Source organism: Oryzias latipes, chromosome 7 (assembly GCF_002234675.1).
Source record: "Oryzias latipes chromosome 7, ASM223467v1".
Classification (NCBI taxonomy): domain Eukaryota; kingdom Metazoa; phylum Chordata; class Actinopteri; order Beloniformes; family Adrianichthyidae; genus Oryzias; species Oryzias latipes.
This window is the reverse complement of record NC_019865.2, coordinates 16,870,225-16,885,209: the sequence shown is the minus strand read 5'-3', so window position 1 is coordinate 16,885,209 and position 14,985 is coordinate 16,870,225. Positions and strand designations below refer to the sequence as shown.

The following is a 14,985-nucleotide window of genomic DNA, read 5'->3' as shown; positions in this document are numbered from 1 at the left end:
ATCAGAGAGCTGATTTAATGGTTACACTTAAAAAAATTTAGGACATCAGGTTAACTATTGGTGAAAAACGAAATGGTAAAAAGAATGTTTATGCTGCTTTATTAAAAATGCAAATGCAAGCTTAAGCACAGCACTCACAAGGCTACTTGAATTGTTTTTTTGTGGCTCAGAAAAAGCTTCAATGTTAGCGGCTTAGCTAATTATGAGGACATAGAGCTCCCAGCTTCAAAGGCATTAAACTGATTAATACTCAGGTCAGTGTTGACAAAACGGAAGTCATTTGGGGATTCGGTGTTCCTGTTGCTTCCACCAAAGAAATACAAAGACAGATTCTTGTTTTTTTTTTAATTGGTCAAATGCAATCTTCTAGTGGAATCTTTGAAACTGGAGGGAAAGAATAAAACCAGCTTCTTTAAACTTTCTGGCATCTGTTTTAAGTTTAAATATTGTCTTGTTCAGCATGTTGTGGTTGTTTGGTAAGAAATTCTAAAGAGGTTCCTTGAAAGGACTTTGCTGTGATTGTTTGCTATGATATGTCTTATTGGTTGCAGTGAGCTATAGTTTAAAGACCCACTCCAATGAAAATCATACTTTTGGTGTTTTTAACATGTTCTTGTGGCATTTAATTGCATGGACAAGACATACATGAAGAAAATTCAGCAACAAAGCAGTTAGAAAAACCTTCTAGCAGCAACGTAGTTGCTCCAATTGGCTGACCACACCTGGTTTGCTCCAACAGTCCTGCCCACAACTCAGAGGCAAACTTCTGATGAACCACTGCTGCTCTGGAGAAACTATGTCCTAGAAAATGACAGCTTTTTAATTTTTTTTCCTTAAAACAGCATGTTCACAATTAAAAGACCACTGGAAACGCTTCGAGAATAGATAAAAAGATGACTGGAGTGGGACTTTAATGTTTTTGTGTTATATTTTTTGTGTTATATTTTTTGTGTTATATTTTTTTAAATGGTGGGAATTGCTAGAGAATAACAAAGGAACTGACTTAGAAGCAATAGATCTCACCTGCATAAAGTTTCCATTTAAAGTAGAACCTTTCTAAACTGCTGTAAGGACTAGAGGGGAATTTTGTTTAACAAGGACTAACCGTTTTTAACAAATTCAAAGTTGTGAAGATTAACATGGCTGGGTTGAGTAACACATAAGTGCTACCGCCATGAGCTATAAGTGCCTCACCGACTGCAGAACCTTCATTAGTTTTCCATCTGAATCCATTAGAAATTACATAATGTCACTTCTAGCATCCAGATCAGCGGCTGTCATTACTGTCTACACGAATCTTTAATATTCTGTGTGTTTTCTAACTTCAGTCGCTTGGCTTTGTGCCAATGCAGATGCTTCTTTGTACGGCTGAATGGGGAATGTCAGACACAGACGATGGGCAGAAAAAAAAGACAAACAGAGGTAGGAAAAGGACACGGTTTAGTCTGTGTGCAGAGGTGATAAGTTACAAAAAAGCCCAGAAGCAAATTAAGGCAATGGGCTAAAGCTATGCACTTTATCTCACAGCATGATTAGCTAATGAGAAAAGCTTGGTGGCCATTAGAGCCGAGTCTCTGCAGTTGAGAGGCTTCGACAAGATGTCGCACCTAAATGGGTTACGGACCTGCAGGGCTGGCTATGTGTGTGTGTTGAGTGTGTGTTAAAATTGAGGGCTGAAACTGAGGCGAACAGGAACAAATATGATACTAAGACATTTTGTGATAAGAGCTTCTCCTGAGCTGGAAAAAGAAAATAAATATATAAGACATTTTAATAGAGGGAAGATAACAGACTGGGAATTAGTGAAAGTGAAGACAGAAAGTGAAACAGATTATGTGGCGCAACATGAAAATGATGAAAGGCTAACAAAGGAGGCAAGGAGACAAGGTGCCTGAGGGAGAGGCCTCTCCATTTTAGAGCTGAGAAGTTACAAGTTTAAATAAATCAATGTTGAAGGTAATATGAAAACAAATCTGTCACTCTGAGGAAAATGCAGGTCATACAGAGCTTAAAATTATAGATAGTAATAAACTATTGTCTTGCAGTATAATGTTTTACTAAAAGAGTGATCTAACATGTATTGTTCTGCTCCTATACCCAAAGAATTTGTTTGAATTGGGTTGGCGCTCAAGATTTAACAACTTTATGCCCGTTAAAAGACAGAGGGGCGCTTAGTTTCCCTAAAGTTTTTCTGATTGTTGCAGGGCTGTCATGAGACAGATTCCCCAGAGTCATGGTGCTGGGAAAATCATCAGCTGTAAACACACGTTCAATATTTATTTGATCCTGATACTCACTGATGGCCCCGATGGCCAAAATAACTTCTGAAACCCCCCTTCATTTGTGACACAGAAGTCAGCAGGAATCAGGGGCCTTCATCAATAAAGCAACACAATTGGGAGTTTGCAACGAAATCCAGGTGGGAGAAAAACACCTCTTTCATAAAGTATTTTGAGTTAAAATATCGACTTTACTGACACATTTTATGTCACCTTAGTCTTTACATTCACTGGTGCATTTGCAAAGGCTACAGGCTGTTTGCAATGATGTAGGATTGACTCACTAGTAGGATAGTTTTCATTCAAAATTTAACGTGTAGGGTTCAAAAAAGACACTAGCTTTGAAATTTAGGAATAAAAGAAACATAACAAGAATTATATTACATATGTAATACCCCTTGGCATAAATCGTTGGAGCCTTTTTTTTTTTTAAAAACATTTGACTGTTTTTTACTTTTGTACTGTTTTTATTTCCGTTTTACATTTTTTCATTTTATCTATAAATGTTAGATCTTTGTTATAAAACATAAAAACAGTTTAAACTCAACTTTTATCATTTTTGCCACTCGGAATTTAGGTTTTTGTACAGGTTCAGGTTGATTGTGGAATTATTGTGCAAAAAATATCAGTAAAAAAAGAGGCTAGGGTTGTATGAGACAGATGGGTGTCAAGTAGTGCCACAAATAGCAGTTTTAAAGGTAAATTATTAGAACAAATTGTAAAGTAAGAAAACATTCAAGAAGGCCCTAAAACTACTGAGGGTTAAAGGTGACAATGCTTAACAAGATATCAAGAAATTTTTTATGTAAATCTTAATGTAATTTGAATATTTTTTCACTTTTGCCAAATTTTTCTTATTTCATTTGAATAATCCATATCCTTTCTTAGGTAAAAAAAAATAAAATAGATTTGATATGTTTAACACACCGTATATTCATTTAATTTGTCAAACTCATTTGAGATGTGATTATGTTCCCATAAAGACAAGTATTTTGTAAGGACCTGACATCTCCATCAATCCCATGGCTGACAAATAAACTAAATAGAGTAAAGGAAAGAGCAAGGTTGGACTTAAAAAGCAATAGAAACTTTAGGTTGGACAGAGAGACATAAAATCAGTGTGCAGACAGACAGTCCCTCTTTGTAGTCATTGCTTCTGGGTAGCATTTAGGGAAGAGCTTAGCCCTGCAGTATTGTTGTTACACCATGGGATCAGCCAAAAGGATTAACATGTATCGCGTTCTGCTGAGACGTTAGGTGGAGGGCTGCAGAGTGAATATATGTGTAATTTTGACAAAGGAGATTAAATTGTTAGCCTTGTCACTGCATCATCGTGTTCCAGCTTCTCAGCTGGCATAAAACTGGTGTAAATGTTTCTACAAACTAATTTTCCCTGTGGACTTAGTGAAATTACTGTGATGCAAAATGCTAACTCTGCTATTCATGCTGCATTTGTTATCTTGGAAGGCCAAAACTAATTTAATGGCCAATGGAACTTTGAGTTATGTATGATCAGTAATAAAATAGCCCTCTTTCCCTGGATTGTAGTTAGAATTAAGACTGCAAAAAGCATACCCAATTCACCTAAAACTGCTGTTTTCTGGTTCTCTCTGTGTTGTTTCGGACCAAAGCTGTGAATGAACAATGGGATGGAATCACAGCTGTACAACTGCTCTTCAAACCGCAAATTAAAAAAAAAGGAGAAAAAAACAGATGAGGTGTTTGACATTAGCTGGTGTTTTTGCCACAAGAATATTTTTCCTTAGCTGCTTTGCACCACACAGCTGTTCCACCAGCATGGCAGCTCACACACTCCTGCAAAGGCTGTTGGAAAGGAGTGGCACACTTCAGTGGGGTTAATTTGTCTAATCTACTTTGCAAATTAGACCTTTGTGGAGCTGTTAAAGACTCTGAACAGAATTAATCTTTTGGCTTCTTGAAAAAAGCCCCAGATTTTTTTAATGTTCAAGCTGCTTAGAGATATATATTTCCACCTTGATAACTTTTCCTTAAAGGCGATCAAATTCATTAAATGTATTGACTTTGAATGGCATGCACCGTTAAATTGATGATATTATCTGTGTAGCCTTTTATTCATCCAGAGTTGTTCAACCAAAGTAATAGGTAGAAAAGCAGCCAGTCGAACTTGGTTTGTCTTTTATTATTAAAGATGCTTCATCTTTTCTTGGAGGCTGTGAAATGGAGGGATAAAACTACTGCCATGTAACATTCATTCAACATTCTCCCTGAAAAAAAATTAATTAAAAGTGAGATGGTAAAAATGGAAGTAAATGGAAAATGATTTATTATATTAAATTTAAAAAAGAAAAGAAAAACTAGAAGAATCTTTTTTTTTTTACATAAGCTGGGACTCAAGAGCCAAGTTTTTGCATTATTGCAAATCATGAAAGCTCTTCTGTATTATGAGAAACGAGCCTGAGCATCAAAAACAGATTGAATTATTTGTCAATTTAAAAATGTACTTGATCCACAGTTGTTTTTGACATCAGGTCATCCTTGCTACCCCTCATTGAAAAAGTCCCCAAACAAAAAACTTCAGCCATTATTTTTGCTGAAAAGTGAAAAGCAGCCGTTTGTCTCTATGGGAGCTCCCTCAAACCTTTTAAATAATGGCTCTGCACATCTGCGGCTTAACCCCGTGAGGTTAATGTCACATATTCTGTTCTGTGGTGCACAACATATAGTACAGATTCAAAAGTTATTCCTTCTCTTCTCTAAGGCTACGCAGGCAGGATATTTGGTGCACGTTCTTGAACATACGTTTAGCCCATGGTGTTCACATTGGACAGGGAGGGTCACCTCCTTTATTTCTTTTTCTACTGTTTCCTAGCACATGTCTAGCACATACAGTTGGAAAAGGGTTCGTGGAAATTTCTTAGTGGTGCAACCCTCACGATTTGAGCATGACATGGTTTGGCTCATTGCTTGTTTCCTTGGAAAGGCGGGTACGGATAACCTTTATGTAAGGAGCATGGCTTTGGTTTATCTTTGAAATACAAACACAGTTGTTGTCAGGCTCATTGCTGTGTCTGGGTTTAACATATAAACAAGCTAGGCTCTGAGTTTGGCGAGTTTAACCTCGTCACTACCAAATCAGAGTCCCTGATTGGTCAAAGTTCAATCTGGTTTAGCTGGCCTTGCACGTTCAATGGCCACACATTTTGTATGTGCGTAGCGACGTGTGAACATGAATTTTTTTAACACTATAGCCCGAAACTTGTGTTGCTGACGTTGGCATTTTCATTGAAATTGGCTGCTTTAACGCACGCTGCCATGGGCAGTGTCTGTGTAGTCTAATTATGTTTCGTGATCTGCTTGTTTTGAGGTTTCTGATGAAAAAATGCAACTTTAGACAAACCTAACCTTTCCACATTGAAACTTATGTAACCAAAATTTTAACCCCGCTCTCCATAAATGACAATTAAAATTTCGTTATACCCCATGGTGGGCCCTATGCTGGGGGGGGCGACAGTCTACCAGCTGTCCCCGACTTACCCTCTTCCTCATATAATCTTTTATTAGGGTGATTGGGATGTTCAGCCTGTGATGCACCTTGGGGGGGAGGAGCTACATGGCAGTGGTCCTCCTCCCATGGTTGCCAGATGGAATAGCGCCCCCCCTTCTCGGTTTTAATTGCACCTTAGACATGTAGGACCCTTGATAGGGGGGGGGGGGGGGGTTGCTTGGACAACACTGCCAGCAAGGAGCAGATGTCCTTTCAGCGCCCTACCCAAGTTTAACTGCACCTTAGACATTTAGGGCTCCTTGGTGGGGAGGGTGATGGGGCATCCCTGTGAGTAATTAGGAGATGTCCTCTCAGTACCCTACCTGCCAATTTTACCTGCACCCCTATAGTACACACCCCCTTTACCCCTCAAAATATACACTCCAACACAAACACACATATATGCGCACACACACACCCACACATACATGCATTTCACAAGGAAGGTGGGACCTCGGACCATCTGTACCACGCCCTCTGCACCGGCGGCCGTGTCCCTTGGGTGCTGGCTTCCTGGGCCCGGCACTCCTCTCTCCACGCAGGAAGAGGGATCCTTGAGTTCTGGCAAGACCAAGAGCTGGGGATCACATTACATCTGAACCTGGGGTGTCCGTGTCCCTGGGGTGTGGGTTTTGGTCCTTGCCCCTGAGCACTGGGCCTTATCAAATTTCCAAATGTGGGCGAGCCTGGTTGGGCCATGTTTGCAACACTTCTTGTGGACCCCTCTTCTCCTGCGTGTTTCTCCTCCTGGGCGGGGACGGCTGGCCCCCAGCTTTGCTCTCTTCTGGACCAACCGTGGGCTGACTGGGTGGCTGCCTGGAGCGTGGGGCGGGTCTCCCTTGGGGGGTCCTGGCTCGTACCTGGGGTTGGTGTGGGGGGATGCCCGGAACTCCTGGGTGGTGGTGAGGTGCTCGTCTGGGGCTGTGGGGGCTCTTCTGGGGCGGGGCCCCGCGTTGGGCCCTCCAGGCGTGGCGGGGGGGGGGGGGGGGGGGGGCTGCTCTCCTGGTTGGGCTGGAGCTTGCACTCTTTGTCCCCCCATGCCCCTCTGCTCTCTATCCCCCGTGGCGGTCCTGCTGGCCCTGGTCTGGGTGGCGGATATGATCGCCCGGGGGGCGGTTGTTCTCTATCTGCTACCGTACGGGTGTTGGGGGGTTCTGGCTGCCTATGCTGCTACGGCGGGGGGCTTGGTGTGGGGATGCTTGGTACTCTCCCTCCTTCTTTTTACATTCCTTCATCCATTTTAGAAGAACATAAACACTCAATCTAGCACAGGTGTTAGCTCACCTTTGCACTAATATTTTGCGTATGTTTACAGGTATTTTTATAACATTGGAGTGTGTGCGTGGACAGGCCCAGCCCTTATAGAATTCTATTACATTTGAACCTCCCTGTAATGATTATAAACATCCAGCAACTTGTTGCTTTATGCTGCTTCATGGTTTTAACCCCCCACCCCCCACCCCCCTATAATCACCCTCTCAAACATCCCTCTCTCTTCTTCTCTCCTTTCCTTTTCCGTCCGGTCCAACACAAAAGATTTTCAAAAATGATTAAAATGAATAGAGTTTGGCCTCGATTACTAAAGGGGTTTTTTCAGACACACTGGTTTGTCAGAAGATTCACAACCCCTGTTTATAAAATAAAATATGTCCAACACAAGAGGCCTTCATCTCTCATCTGTTTGCCCAGCTGTTGGACAGGACAAGTAAAAAAAAAAAAAAGATTTTGTTATACCTGTTCTATGCTGCAGTGACAATAAATGCAATTCATTCATTCAAAAAACGTGTTGAGAACAAGTTGAGAAAACCCATATAAACAAGCTTAGAAGTGGTTTCTATTATGGGTTTATTCCTACCTCACATGGCTGTGACCTACATTTGACCATTTTCAGTTAATGACACAATAACATAACCACATAAATGATTCAGATCATTCTGGTTTCTGGGTTAATTCTGATGAATTGTTTCAATTATTGAACATTTTTGTTTGTAAGACATTGTTTCAAACTAATTGTTTTTAGATGCAGTTGTGCTAAAAACGTTAGTTCAGTGTAGAGAATATACAAGAAATTGTCCCTAACCAACCAAATCTTTGTTCTTTTAGTTGTTTGGTCAAGTTGTTATAAAATAATGTTTTTCTCGTTTTTTTTCAAACTCTTATGTTGGCGTTGGGGTTAATTTGCTTGAATGTTTGGTGCCTACAAGATTGTCCCTTGCCTTTGAATCAATTCCACTTCTGAAAAATCTCCAAGACTCCAAACAGTTCGAAAAAAAAAAAAAACCTTTTCACATTGTTGTGCAGCAACAATTTTCTCCTCTGAGAGTACTGATCATGTCTTTGCCTCTTGGCATTGTATGAGCACACACTTAAACTTACCAGACCAATACATATTTTGCCTTCACAGACCTCTGCACACAAGTGGAAAGATCTGTTTTTGAAGGTTTGACAAAATAGAATTAATTTAACATCTTTATTGTTTTCCTTAATGTTTACATTAAATTTGAAATTGTTAATGTTTGTCAAAGGTTGAGTAAGACTAAAGTCCAAGACCGACAAAAAGACATTAAAGGTCATTATGTTAATTTACAAACACAAACAATATAAAATCAAAAAAGAGAATACTAACATAAGAACATAGTAGGTGCATAAAAATGTCAATATGTTAATTTTTCTCACCAATTTTTGTAGACTTGAATGAGTTTAGGGATAACACCAAGCCTGAAGAGTGAAAGATTTGATTTTATCTCAAAAATGTTTTTGATCATAGTCTGCATTTATCCCCTTGCAGATTAGTGATTGAGCCAAACATTAGGTGTTCTTGGCTCTATGTAATTTAGCTCCTTCAAATTCAATGTAAAACTCAAACAAAATGTGTGTGTTATGGTACGTTCAACGGACAGCCATTTTATTGTTTTTCACTGTGTTTGAGCTCATATTAAACATAGTACTGCAGAGTAATAAAGTTTTTTTCCAAGTTCCCAACATTATATTTTGTGGCTATGGTATTTCAAGAGAAAAACCAGGGTTCCCCTTACAATTGTCATACTTGTGAAAATAATTAGAAGAAAACCAAATCAGGAACTTCTAGCATGACTAATGCAGTTTGTATTTTAGGGCATTCTTTGTCCATTTCTCAGATTTTCTGTGAACTTCCATGCGTACAAAAATGACTTCAGAAAAGTCATTTGTGCGCAGAAAGAGTAATAAACCCCAGGGCTCAGCGGCACTGTAGTTTATTACCCCTGAGTTCACTTTTCTCATATCAAAGAGTGAGGCCAAAGCAGAATCATAATCAATCCCCGAGCAGAAACAGTGCTGCCCCTGTCCGCTGGCAATAATCCATACTCTTTCATTTGGACGTATTCTCGCTGTAGCTTTTAATTTAAGGGAAATGCTCTTTTTGTGACTGAGAGTGACTTGTTATTACGGTCATCCAAATTATAAATGAGTCAGCACTTTTTGGGAAACAATAGAAAAGTCAAGACACAGCAAGCCAAAAAGATATCCCAATTTAAATAGTAATCAAGTCAAATTCACATCTATCAGTTTGATCATATTCTGTTATTACAGATTAGTAACGTTTTTCAACAAATGAAAGAATAAGTTATGTTAGAATAAAAGCTCATATATAGTAACTGATCAGTAGAGAAGAAGCAGGTTGGAGATCAGATTCTTTGGCCACTCAGCTAAATCAGAAAAATATACATGATGAAAACAATTCAGCCACAGCAAAGAGCCTCCCCCTTGGAATCAAGATTTCAAAACTAGGGATTTTTCACAAAAGTAACGTTTGGTAGAACATCAGTCAAATATGAGACACAGGAACTCGTCCACGGTCCATTTTATTTGATGCTTGAATATAGAAGAGCCATTGTTGGGTGAATGGTTACCTTTTATTCTATAGAGACATGAGAGGTCATCTACAAGCACCTCAGATACCAAACACAAAACAGTTCATTTACAACATGCGATACTTAGACAATAATTCAACTGAGACTGAAACCCTGATCATTTTGAGGGTTTTTTAGTTTCAATTTTACTTAGAGTCCTTAAGTTTTCCTGTAATATTTTCTGCATCTTGTTTTATCACAACTGCCAGGCCAGTTTCCCCAAAAACAAAACCCAGGTTTTGTGATGCTGAATTCCTACCATTCAATTAAAATAAGATCAAAACGACATCGAGCAATTCCTAAAGGCAGGTGTGGACACGGTAAGAGAGCCTATTTAAGTTTTTGCCTTGTTGTTTTTTGGTTTGGGCATTGGAACAGTGTTTCGCTTTATGTGAGGTGCAAAAATAAAACATTTCAAATATTATAGTATGTATGATAACTACAATGTAATGTATTGTCCCCTTTTACTTTATAAGTCTCTTACGTTGTTATTTTTACTCCAAGAGTTTAATTTAAAATACTCTGTCTGGCTTAGTTACCCTATGAAACAAAAAACATTGTTTAAAAAAATAAATAAAATGATGGCCTTAGAAAGATTTCATAGTGAAATGTGATTGCCAGCTGCTCTCTGATTGAAACAAGTTAAAGACTTAATGTAATGAAAATTGTAATTTTGCTGTTATTAACATGTTCTCATCATGGAGGACATATATACAGAAAATTAACCCTAAAATTGTGTTTCTCTCTGAGTATTTCTTCATTTAAATTGTTGTGAATCAGAAGCAGATGAAAACATGTTTGAAAAAGAGCTTGTTTTTCATGTAGAAAATATACTGGGCAAACAGCAAGTTCCCTGCTTTGCTCCATTCTGATGCATCCACTTGCAGACAAATAGATCCATGTACTCAGAATCGATGGTTGGAGTAGGACTCTAAAGAACACTCCATGATATAACCTTGTGGTGACCTTGAGAAGATCCTTAAGAATCAAAGCCTGACTAATCAGTGTAAAACTACTGAAACAATTTTATAATTTCTCCTACATAAGTAGGCGGTATCAATTGCTTTTCTAACATCATCACTGGCAGAAGTCCCCTTGGCATTTTGTTGACACACATATTTTTTGTTCTAAGCCGATGAGCAGCCAAAATGTACTTTAAAGCCCTTCTGTTGATCAACTAATCAAAGACTTTTTTCAGGCCATGGCAGCTGCTTACCCTCTAGATTTCTTTGTTGAGCAAGAAGCTTTTTTTTTTTTCAGACAATCCTTTCGCATTTTGCTTTAGTTTACATTTTAAATCATGGTGTTGCATAATTTCTTAAAACAGCTACATTTACTTAACCAATTATTGATGTCCTTAAACAACCTTAGCACTTTTTATACATGAGTCAATGTTTCCGATGTGTTCTAAAAATGTTCTACTTAAGGTACTGTGTGCCGTGGCTTAGAGAAAGTAGAGGTTTAAGCACATAGTGTCACAATTGTGTGTCAGACCTTTTGTTTTTCTCATGGCCATGTTTTTTTTCTTTTTGTTGTTGCGTGAAGGTTGTCTCTGCATGGAGTTCTTCACTTGCATGACAGCCAGCTCTCTTTGTTCTGTCTGAGTCCTGTGACGAGTCTGCAGTGTGAGTCTCCATCTGCGTCACTACTGACTGTAATGGCTGAACAATGCAGAGTAGAAATATTACTGCAACTTGCACCTTTACAGGTTGTTCTCAAGATGAAATACATTTTCAGCAGATGTAACGCTTTCAAGGAAACAGGACAACAACGAAATAGTTTGGGAAGCCCACTATACAGATTCTGCTGGAATTTGAAAGGGCAAAATCAATTGAAAGGAAGTATTTACACAGGTAATTTGTCATGAATATGACATGAAAAAAGCCTGGATCAATAACCTGTTTGTAACATCAAAGCCTGATTTCCACAAAGCATGAAAACATAAACAGAAGCTGTTATCGCGGCCGTGGATCCAGCTCCCACTTTAATTTAATCAGGCACTGCAGGCAAACTCATAGGGTCCTGTTTGGAATTGACTGCAGAGCAATGCAGGTTTAATTTCCTTATCCAGGAGGCTTTTCTAAAAAAGCAGTGCTTACTGTACAAACTATTGCCATGGCAACCAGAAAGATCTGTAAAAAAAAAATAAAACAACCACCAAAAGACGAACAACAACAACCCAAAATATGGCCATTTAACAAGAATTGTTGTTTGAATCCAAAGTTTGATCTGGTCGTTTCTGTTTGATGATGATGATGATTTTAAAATGAGTTTACACAAGATGAAATTGTACTCTGGACTAAGTAGTCCTTACAATCCTGCAGTTCATCACTCTTCCTCTGTTTCATCAACCTTATGTAAGAGAAAGGTCATAGACTATCTATTATTGAATATCTTAGTGCCAGTATATTACATTATTGATTAGCCTACCACAGCTTCAAAGAAAACTGACTAAAAATGCTGTCATGTATGTTTAAGTAAAAATAAGTCTTTGTTAAGTCTTAAATCACTTTGGAAGATTTGAAGGAGACAGAAATTGAGGTTGCGCAAATTATTCCTGCTTTTATAAATTCAGCTAAGATAAAAAATAGTTTCACTTTTGGTCAGTAGAGAGGAACCTGGTAGTCCTCGACAAAGGAAATCAAGGCACAAATGAATCCCGAAGCATGTCCTTTGGGGAAACAAACATGCATTGTGTATTTAATAAAATTGTGTAACATCTGACTGAGCCACCTCAACTGTCAGCACGTCAGAGCCGTAAAAGCAGCACAGAAGCAGCAATGTACTGTGAAAGCACTGCATGGGGCAGATCAGAAAAAGCTCAGAGACACCCGCCCACCTTTCCTGAATCAGCCGTTTCTGTGGCGACCAGAGCGGAGAGGGGTGGAGGGAGGTGCTCGCTAAAAGTGGAGAGACAAACATTTCAAAACCTGGTGGTGGAAACATGGGGTGGGGGGTGGGGGGCGGATAGAGACTGATGGGGGCACAGCTATATTGAAGGGTGGGTGATAAAGGGATTTGGCAGAAAGTCAATGGGGAACTGAGGCTGATCCTTCAACATCCCAGTCAGTGACAGACTGACAGCCAGAGGCGAACAACAACAGCGGCCAGTTAAAGACACAAACACTGAGGGCATTTTTCACTGTCGGCAGCAGCTGAGACAGCAGTCGTGGTTCAGGAGGTTAAAGCATCCAGACTCTGACAATGACCAACTATGAAACTTTATTCAGTCCTATGCCTCTCTTCAAAAATCTGTTCTGTTCTCACACGTCATAGAGGGTTCAAAGAAGTAAATGCAGACTTATGTCAGAGATAAACGTAATGAGACGGAATCAACAAGTTGTGGAACAGAAAAGAAAATGTTGTTAATTCCTCGTCACAAATAGCCCGGAGCTGCATTAAGCATTTCAAATGATTAAAAACAAAGAGAAGATGCAAAGTCAAAGCATGCTCATGTGCATTCAGTTGTAGCTGAATGAATCATAAAAACCAAACTGCATTAACATTAATAAATCAAAGCTGTCACCTGTTGCAGTTTAAAATAATGTGTTTGTGTAGTAAAATGGATCTTTGGCAACATCCACTCTTAACAAATGATCTGTGCAAAGGATTCTATATAAAATTAAAAACAACAATTTAAAAAGCAGCTTTACTCTGATTCTAGATATGCTGATAATTATTATGTAATAAACTGGCTACAGGCTTGTACTGCAGTCTTCTCACTGTGTCAGTGCCACAACAGTTAGGAATCAATGCAGCAGTTTTTTCTTCCTCCATTCCTTTGCGCAGCTGAGATCATAAGCTCACAATAGGCTCAAAAAAGATGTAAACACCTGCAGATATTCCTGACAGCGCCGGAAAACTCCTCGCAGACACTCTACAGGCTAACACATACGTGCAGTCTGGAACCTAATGAAATCCTACTAGAGCACATCATATTGACTGGTTCTGTTTATAATGTGAACAAAATCAAGAGCAAAAATAATGCCAAAAAAAAGAAGCAATCCACTCACCACTCAATATTTAATGTGAATAACTCATGGATTTTTGTCCAGAGAAACCAGGTAGAAATCAAATACATTTTTATATGAACACTTTCCTCCTCAAGACGCTGTCTTTTTTTCTTCTGAGACACAGGAGGACGCATAGAAAAAAAAAAAAAACAGTCACACCCTGTCAATAAAATAAGAAGTTGATAAACCTCCAATCTTAAGTTTCATCCATGTAGGATTTTTTTTTAACTGTAAATTCTTATACAAATATAGTAACATAAATAAATATTGTGTTTACATAATCAGTGCTCATTGATGATTATCAAAACAAAAACAAGTCAGACCAGCCCTGCACTGTTGAGCCCTTCATCCCCAGGCTGCCGCGACTCACCTGTTTGTGTGGTTGAAACCTGGTGAGCGATGCAGACAGCAGCAGAGATGTGCAGATGCTGGGATGAGTTGCCCAAACTGGAGAAAAGCCTGACGTGCTCTGCTGTGCTCTCCTTTTGCTCAGCTCGCTCCTCTTTCCTGCAAGTGTCAGAGGCAAACAGCAGCTCTTCCTCCGTCGGTTCTCCCTCCCTGCCTCTCACACGTACTGTAGCAGCAAGAGAGGGAATGCTGGGGGCTGCGGAGTCTGTGATTAGCACCAGCCTCTTCTTCTTTCTGCCTCTCCTCCAGGCTTTCCGACTCTCCTCAAGTATGGCTTCAGACAGCCACGGCTCAGGAAATAAAGATAAAAACGGCGAGGACAATGCAGATTTGTTGATCCTCTTTACAAGTACTTATGTTGTGTGTTGAGGTGTGACTATGTGCTCTGAAAACAATGCTGCATACAAGCATGTGGGCATTAGAAGGAGAGCTTCACTCCCACCTCCTTCTCCCCCTTTTTCACAACCACCTACCCTCCCTGCATCCTGTCAGCCCCACACCAGCCTGTTGAAATGAGTCATCAGCCATTAGCCAATCATGTGAACGCACACAGCTCACAGAGTAAAATAACAAGAGTATTCATGCTGTCTGATTAGGAATTTAAAATTGTATGGAAAAACTGTGTAGCAGCGTGTCATTTAATTTTTAGTGGCCGTAGAATGTTTTATGAAAACCTCGCATTTTATTTTAAAAGAACAGATTTTTTTGTGTGTGTGATTAAGAAAGTATGAGTTGTGATCAAGGAGGCTCTCATTCTGCTGAAAGATTTTTGTTCTTTATGTATGAAAATAGTTTTGTGTTGATCAAAGCTCATCTAAAGATGTGGCTGAAGGGGACATGATTCACTCAGTCATGACTAGATTTTACCT

General features: G+C 39.3%; 1 protein-coding gene across 1 annotated transcript in view; it reads right to left on the bottom strand.

The window, feature by feature from the left end:
• The window catches only part of LOC101168539 (prickle-like protein 2), a 41,634-nt gene extending 27,080 nt beyond the window's left edge, over positions 1-14,554 (bottom strand). Inside the window, exon 1 of the mRNA XM_004070528.4 lies at positions 14,079-14,554. The gene's annotated coding sequence lies outside the window, so the exon portion shown is untranslated. The remainder of the gene's footprint in view (positions 1-14,078) is intronic.
• Positions 14,555-14,985: the final 431 nt, after the last annotated feature.